This window comes from Sorex araneus, chromosome 6 (assembly GCF_027595985.1).
Source record: "Sorex araneus isolate mSorAra2 chromosome 6, mSorAra2.pri, whole genome shotgun sequence".
NCBI lineage: Eukaryota > Metazoa > Chordata > Mammalia > Eulipotyphla > Soricidae > Sorex > Sorex araneus.
Window position 1 is genome coordinate 72,553,861 of NC_073307.1, and position 8,689 is coordinate 72,562,549.

General features: G+C 34.8%; 1 pseudogene; it reads left to right on the forward strand.

The window, feature by feature from the left end:
- The first annotated feature begins 3,845 nt into the window (after window positions 1–3,845).
- On the forward strand, window positions 3,846–4,102 carry LOC129406318 (small Cajal body-specific RNA 13; annotated as a pseudogene).
- Window positions 4,103–8,689: the final 4,587 nt, after the last annotated feature.

Here is an 8,689-nt window from a genome sequence, read left to right on the forward strand (position 1 = left end):
CCAATGCTATATCACTCTTACGCATCATTAGTATACCCGAGGCCCTAACTCCTGTTCCCCATTACTTTCCTTTCTCATATTATTTCTCTGTTTCCTTACTTTTCTATGCTTCTTCTCCCTATAATCTAGGGTCAAGGGTAATCTAGATATTCTCATTTCTACATTATATATGTCATATTCTTATGGGAAAATGTTAGTTCACAATCCTTTAAGTAAAAAATGTGTGATGAAATAATATCCTTTAAGTAAAAAATATCCTTTACTTATCCTTTAAGTTAAAAAATGTGTGATGAAATAATATCTTTTAAGTAAATCCTTTAAGTAAAAAATATCCTTTACTTATCCTTTAAGTAAAAAATGTGTGATGAAATAATAAATTGAAGATCAAATGCCTATATATATACATCATGTGGGTCCTCTCGGTTTTAGGTAAGGTCGGTGTCTTTCTTAGATGCTTCAGATTTATCATGGGGTATCTAAGTGTTTGGAAAGATCCTCACTGCTTAGGTCTTATTAGAAAAAATATACTAAAGTTAGTGTCCATTAAAACCAGTAAAGTGAAATATAGGAATTGAACTTCAGTTGAACTCTGTGGTGCTGACTGAGGTACTCAGAAACTGCACCAAGGTTTGTGAAGACCAAGGTCTGTTAGTCCAAGACTAATTTTTACCATCTTTTATACAAGACGTTGGGGAGTTCTTACAAATGTGCCATAAATAGCTTTAATCAAAATTTTCCCTTTGGATGGTTAGTCCAGCACAACTGATGACAAAGGAAATTTGTGTCCACATCAGTTTGGAATGCGCTGGACACGTCTCTGTTCCCTCAAGAGTGACTGAGAACATTGGCATGATAAAAAATCTTAGATGAAGCCTGACTTTATTGTACTAAGTTTTATACTTCCTTATTTAATACTTAGACTCTTTCTCGTTTTTGCTTGCACTGCAATATCAAATGGAAGACTGACACAAGTATAGCTATCTCTAAGTCTATGTGTCTTAAGTACATTAGCATTGTCTATATTTTCAGGATACATTATTGCCACCTGAAAGTATGTTTAAAATGCACATTTGAGGGTACTGAGATCAAGTGAATCAGAATCTCTACAGGCAGGATTCAATAATCTATATTTTAATTAGTTTTCCATGTGATTCTTGGAAATGGTTTGAGAAGCCTTGATATTACTGATCTGTTGAAAATTATGAATTTCCTTTTCAGTTTAAGGTCCCATCAATTTATCAAAACTTAATTCATTCAATCCTTAATTCTCTTAATTGTTGTCTATACGTGTTCCATTTCATAAGGTCGCCCCATGCCTTGCTCAAGACTGTCTCTACCTGTTTTTGCGTTTAAATTCTTCTTATAATTATTTTTTAATTAAATGTGTAAAATTTCAAAAGAAGCCAAGTTTTGTTTAAATATAGTTACAAAAAAATTTCCTGAATGGAGCTCCTGCAGCAGAAAAAAACAGAACCCAACTGCCGCCATGCTCACATCCACTATCCTCAGGCTCATAGGAGCCTCATCCATGAGGGAATCTGCAGAAAAACCCAGGTATGAGGGACCCATGACTAAACTCTCCAAGCTCGCTGGGAGTGAGAATGGGCCTCTTCTCCCCATCTCCCAAGTTTACCAGTAACTTGGCAGTCACACCCACTGCACCTGAACCCATATAACTTCATCAACAGCCATGATCAGAGACTCAGAAATAAAGCTCCCAGAAGAGAGCAACAGAGGCCTTGCCCATGAGACCTGTTGTATAACTGTATACTCTTATTCTCAATTTTAGAATTCCTGGAGTGACCTCTCATACTCTACACCACTGATGTACCAAGAATAACACACAACATTTGATTGGATTTGACAAACATGTTAGTAATCTCTTATACAAGGGTTTAATGGATCTAGGATGAAATAAAACAATCTTCACACATTTTCTTCTAAGGAAACTTTATTGAACTATTTTTAGAAGTTTATTCACAGCAAGCAATACAAAATTAACTGTTTTGGGGGCTGGAGCGATAGCACAGCGGGTAGGGCGTTTGCCTTGCACGCGGCCGACCCGGGTTCGATCCCCAGCATCCCATATGGTCCCCTGAGCACCGCCAGGAGTAACTCCTGAGTGCAAAGCCAGGAGTAACCCCTGTGCATCGCCGGGTGAGACCCAAAAAGCAAAAAAAAAAAAAAAAAAAAAAAAAAAAATTAACTGTTTTGTTCTTCTTTAAGTGTCACTATTTGGGATTCGGGGTGGAAACATTAGAAATTTCACATGATGTAATCAGATCTGTAGCTGTTATACTTTCAAATTATGTTTATGAACAATATTTTGAAACATTAGCTACTACTGAAATGAAATGTAAAAATAACTGTCATTTCTCTTGGTGACAATCACAGGGTTTATTACCCAGGCCACAATTGAAGGAATTAAACCTTAATTTAATTTTCCATCTAAATTCTTAAAGTATTCTTACTTATTTGAGTTCTACATATTTTTCAGGACCCAGTGAACTTTTTCCACCCTCCACTGAATACCATATTATTAGAATGTTTGTGCCTGTCTACTAATAACATCCAGAAAGATATTTCAGTTCTTCAAAAAATTAAGCTATGTCATTCCATCTCCTTTACATAACTTTTAGATTTGTGTTGGCTTTGAAATTCCCTGATTTATGGCAACTAATGCATTGACAGGCAGTTGTGACCACAGTGATTTTCAACCCTAGTCACACATTAAAATTACCTGTGATTATTGTCCAGGTTGGGTTACTGAACCCGTAATATCAACATCATAGACATCAGCTTGGAGTCCTTTATAAATTCAGGTCATAAACTCCCACCATCATGTTTCCTGAATCAGTATCTATGCATAAAGTCAGCAATTTATGGGTTTTTACATGCATGAATTTAAGAATCGCCTCTCTAGTGGTCTGACTCAGGAACATGGAGTACAGGTTAGTACTCAGTCTGCCCCACGACTTCCGTGCCATCTGCAACTGCTTCTTGAGTCCCCTGGACCAAGGAAGCACCTCCCAAACCACCCTTGAACCCAGAACCATAGAGTTACACAAACAATACCACCCCTGCACCCCCACCAACTTCAAGGGATCTTGGGTCTTTTATATTGCCTCCAATCTGTCTATTTTGACCTTTCTATATAAACCAATATGCTAGATGCTTAACTGCATGACCAGTAAAATACCATCCTAAGGGCACAAGATAATAGATTATAAAGTGTACTGCTTGCTGAAAAGTAACAAATTATACCAGACCTAAAATTTAATACACACAAATCTTTAGAAACAATGGTGAAACAAAAGATTTCACCTGCTCTGGCAGTTAGGGACAGAAGTCTTGAAAAAATTACTGAGCTCAGATATATCCTCAAGCCTCATAGATGAGGAGTTTAAATCAATGCTCCATACAATGTCCATGGAATTAAAGCAATAAATTTAAGAAAAATTCAATTTTAGATGAACTGACTCAAGGTATTAAAGAGTCTATACAAATGGAATTAAAGGAATTGAGAATACAAGTCACAGCAACAGAATTAAATATGCAGAAGACTATCAATGATATTGAAGACAAAATACTAGCCATAATCAACAACAAAATGGAAAAAGAAAAGTAAACAAATAGAAGAGAATTGAAGATCTTCCATTTGTTTACTTCTCAGCATTCTCATGGATCTGGGAGGTTCAGGTCTTAGTTCCCGAATTTATTTCTGTGTAAACTTGACCACATTGTTTTGATGGATGCCGATACTTTTAAAGCTGCAACATTAGTTTTAAAGTTGCAACATCATAATGTTGACGTGTTATTCAGCAAAAGGCATCAAAATATTTTAAACTGTGCACTCTGGGAGCCATACAGTGTTGGTGGCACCCCAGTGCAACTTTCAGACTTCCAGAAAGAGTATTTTCCAGAAGAAGCTGAAGCATAACTGCCTGAATCCCAGCAATTTGTGTGCAGTTTTTTTCAACATTTCTTGGCCATCGATGATAGTGAGTAAGCCATGTCCTTACCTATCAGTAACAGAAACTGCATCATCGCAATACTGGTTATTGGAGGGTTGGTTTCTCTTGGATACTAAAAATTTATACTAACACACACACACACTTCAGTTTTCTCTCCTTTACCAGAATTTTTATATTTAAATTCCTAGTTAGAAGTTACATTTGAAGGAAGCAGAGATACAGTACATGAATAGGACATTTGCCTTGCACATAGCTGACTGACACCTTCCACCACATATGGCCCACCAAATTCCACAGAGTCACCGCTAAGCACAGAGTCATCACCCCTAACACCTTTGGTTTGTCACTGACCATGTCCAGGTGTGTCCAAAAAAAAGACCCAAAAATGAAAGCAATAACAAATTATATTTAACAACAACTACAGATATCCTTGGCTATCTTAATAGAAACTTTGAATGAATGAGGGCTATTGATTCATGGAATGTTCAAACAATCACCACATATTGTTGGAAGATCAAGATTTAAGAAAAATTTAAAATTACTCTGGGCTAGAGTGATAGCACAGCAGGTAGGGTGTTTGCCTTGCACAAGGCCAACCCTGGTTCCATTCCTCTGCCCCTCTCCGAGAGCCTGGCAAGCTACCAAGAGTATCCCGCCTGGCAAGCTACTCGTAGCATATTCTATATGCTCAAAACAGTAACAAGTCTCACAATGGAGACATTACTGGTGTCCGCTTAAGCAAATTCATGAACAACAGACGACAGTGCTGCAGTGCTCTAGTTACTCTGTATTGTACTATTAGAAGCTTAGTATATTTTCATTGCTGTTGCTCTTTTATTTGTTTTGGAGGGCAGGGGTGTACCCAGAAGTTCCAGGCTCTGCGCTCAGGGTTCATCCATATGGAGTGCAGGGAACAAAGCAAACTCAGGCATGTGCAAGGTAAGCAAACTTGCAGTTGTACTGTTGACTGGTGTCCAGACATTTAATTTCAAATCTCCCCTGAAGATAGTAAAAGGCATTTCCTGTAGTATTTTCTATTTTATATGAAGTTTCCAAAATTATTTCAGATCTACAAAATTAAACTGGGTAGACCTTTGCAAATTTCATGGGCTTTTGTACATAGCAATCATAGTTAACAACTATTAAAAGCATAAAACATAATATAAAACATAAAGCATATAAACATTATTTGTTCCACTAAGAAGATTACATGAGATAAATGAAAAGTCCCTATGCTAGAATAATTTCCTGTCTATGATTTTTTTCAGTTAAAGTGTTAGAAGTTTTTTTTAGTCAAAACTTATACTATTTTATAGCTGATTTATAAAATGCATTAAAAATACCTTTTTCTTCAAATAAAAAATTCCCAAACCAAAAAAGCCAAGCATTTACATCATTTCTAGTAGTACATTTTCTTGGCAATGATATGTACCACTGAAAACTTCCCATTGAGGATCCCCCACCACTTCATCTGATAAATGTTATTGTTACAAAGAAAATGAGGAGAAAGGGAGAGGACAAAATACTAAGACCTCTAACTGATCATGTTAAAAGTCCTTATTTGCATAAGAACAAAAATTCAGCTCATCATCTTACACAATTATATTTACATAAGGCATATATGATTTAATTGGTAAGTTCCACAAATCTTCATCTACAAAGAACATAACCAATCAGAGAGCAGAAATATCTAGGGAATGGGAATGTGGAATATATATATAAGCTCAGGTTTCTGTAGAGTTGAATAGAATTGCGTCTACTGTTTTAGACATAGAGGTTTCTTTGAACTTTTATCTATGAACTGTAAATAAGGAACTGTAAAATCAAGTACATTAATATCCTATATTAATTAAGTATATATATATTATTCCTAAGGAATGTGGACTTTAAGTATATATATTATTTCTAAGGAATATGGACTCACAATCTTGGAACAATAGCATTTATATTATAATTTATATTATATTTTAATATGTACAAAGCAGCATTACTTCACTTGTACTGATAAACTATAATCTGATAAGTTTACTCAGTAACTTTTGAAAATAAATTTTCCATGACTTCCAAATATAGTTGCAATATAGTCAAGCAATATTAAAAACTTTAAAGTTAGGAAAACAGATGAAGGAATTACCTCTTTGTAGTTAGCAGTGTATTTTATAACTTGAAAAAATTTTTGAGGGCAAAGTATAGTACAGTAGGTAGGTCACTTGCCTTCCACACAACAAATCTGGGTTTAATTCCAGCACCATACGTGGTCAGCCAAGCCTGAGAGGAGTGATTGCTGAGTGCAGAGCCAGGAGTCAACACTACGCACTGCCACATCTGGACCCAAAATAAAAACAAAAATATAATGGGAAAACTTTAAAACACAAAGAACTTGATCTAAAGAATGCTTTGGAGTAAAGAGAGAGTACAGAGGTTAAGGCTTTTGACTTGCATGTGGCTATCCCAATTCTATATCCAGTACTACCTGCTCATCAGACCACAACCAGTAGTCAACCTCAAGCACAGGCCACACTTAGTAAGGTCACTAAGTAAGGTCAGTAAGTGACACGCCCAAATAATATTACCGCTGATCTGTTAAAATACCTTTTAATTCTATCATTATTTTAAACATCAATAATTATTATAAAAATTTTATGTCATATTTATGTATTAGTTAAAAAAGTACTTTTAAAGTCATGTTTTTAAACTACAGTTTTCATTGGTGAAATGAAAGGGACCTGGAAAGTTAAAGTACCTTGAACAAAAACATCAGCCATGTGCCGCTTGATATAGGACTTAGCAATGTCCTTGGGGATTTGACTTCAACAGGCATGTTACAGAGAAGAAAAAATAGATACATGGACTGATCAAATTAAAATCCTTCTTCACAATGAAAAAAACATCAAACAAAAACATGTCTTACTGAATCTAATATTTGTAAATCGTATGTCCTATAAGGAGCTAATATCCAGATATAAAACTATAACTCAATGTTAAAATGAACAAACGAGCTAAGGAGAAAAATTTCCTCAAAGAAGACAGGATATCCAATAGTCATAAGAAAATATTATCATCATCATTTATTTTCAAGGAAATGCAAATCAAAACATAATATATTATCTTCAGACTCTTGAGAATGACTGTCACATAAAACAAGAAACAGCAAGTGCTGGTGATGCTGTGGAGTAAAGGATACCCTCCAACACAATTTATAAATATAGAAACTAAGAATTGAAATGACATATGATCCAACCATTCCACTTTTGTTTACTTATCCAGAGAATGCAAAAACTCTAATTTAAAAATATAGGTGAATTCTCATGTTCACTGAAGTGTTATTTATAATAACAAAGACATGTAAACAAAATATGGGATATTAAGATGAAAATATGTTTTATATATATACACATTTACCACCCAGAGGAATATCAATCACTTGTTAAGATAGATTTTTCCATTTGCAACAAAATGTGACCTTGATTATGCTAAGTGATATATGTCAGAGAACGACAAACATAAGATTTAAACAATAGGTAGAAGATAACGAAAGCAAATTCAAACAAGCGAAACAGAAACAGTTAAAAAAAACACACAATTAGGTTTATTTGAATGCAAGGGGCTTTGAGGAGCAAGTAAAGCAGGTAAAAAGATCAATTGGTGGAAGGAAACTCGAATTTGGGTGATGAACAGAATGTAGTAATACAACGTCAAACTGCAAACCTATTCATTATGAGTTTACATAAATATATTACTTCAATATATTTAGAAGATGTATAGTTTCATGCATTTTTCTAAAGAAGCTGTAAAGGTAGCACTGGTGTCTTTTGTGGGGTCTACCTTCTGACATGATAAGTGAGGGGAATGGGCACTGGTGGAGGGATGTAAACAATCACCGTATGACTGAAATGCAAGCATGAAAGTTCATACGTTTGTAACTGTACCTCACGGTGATTCACTAATAAAAAATTAAAACAACAATAACAACAAAAAATGGTCATGAGGCCTTAAGTGAGAATTGTCAGATCTTGAAACTCCTTAAACTTCTAGTTTTTTGTCTATAAAGTCAAATTAATAATCTATGTCTGCTTTAAGAATCAACACATAAATATCCAAATATATGAACAGCTAATCTATGGCAAATGAAGTGTTTTTATGAAGTGAAGCAAAGAAAGTCTATTCAACAAATGGTTTTGGAAAAAAGTTATAGCGACTTGTGAAAATGAAACTGGATCCATATCTCACATTATATGCAAAATTAATTCAAAGTGGATCAAAATATAGATTATGTCTATAAATTTAGAGATTAGGTCAGAAATCATCAAAAAACATATCGGTAGAACTCTCCAGGATATGGGAATCAATAGGTCTTCAGTGACCTGCTCCATTGGCAAAGATAACACAAAATATTCAAGTGTGACTATATTAAATTGAAATTTTTCTACATGGCAAAAGAAACTTAAGTTAAATCAAAGAAATCCAACTTACTGAAAGAAGATAGTCACACCTAATGTCACAGGTGAAGGAATAATATCCAAAAATCTATAAAGCACTCACAAGCTTAACAACAGCAAAAGGTCCAATAATCATATAAAATGGGAGATAAATAGGCACTACCATTAAGAAGACATATGGCATCTATGAAGAAAACACATGAAAATGTGCTCATTATCACTTGGTATGAAAAGACCACAAGGAGCTCAGGGAATAGAGGATGGGCCGGTCCTCCT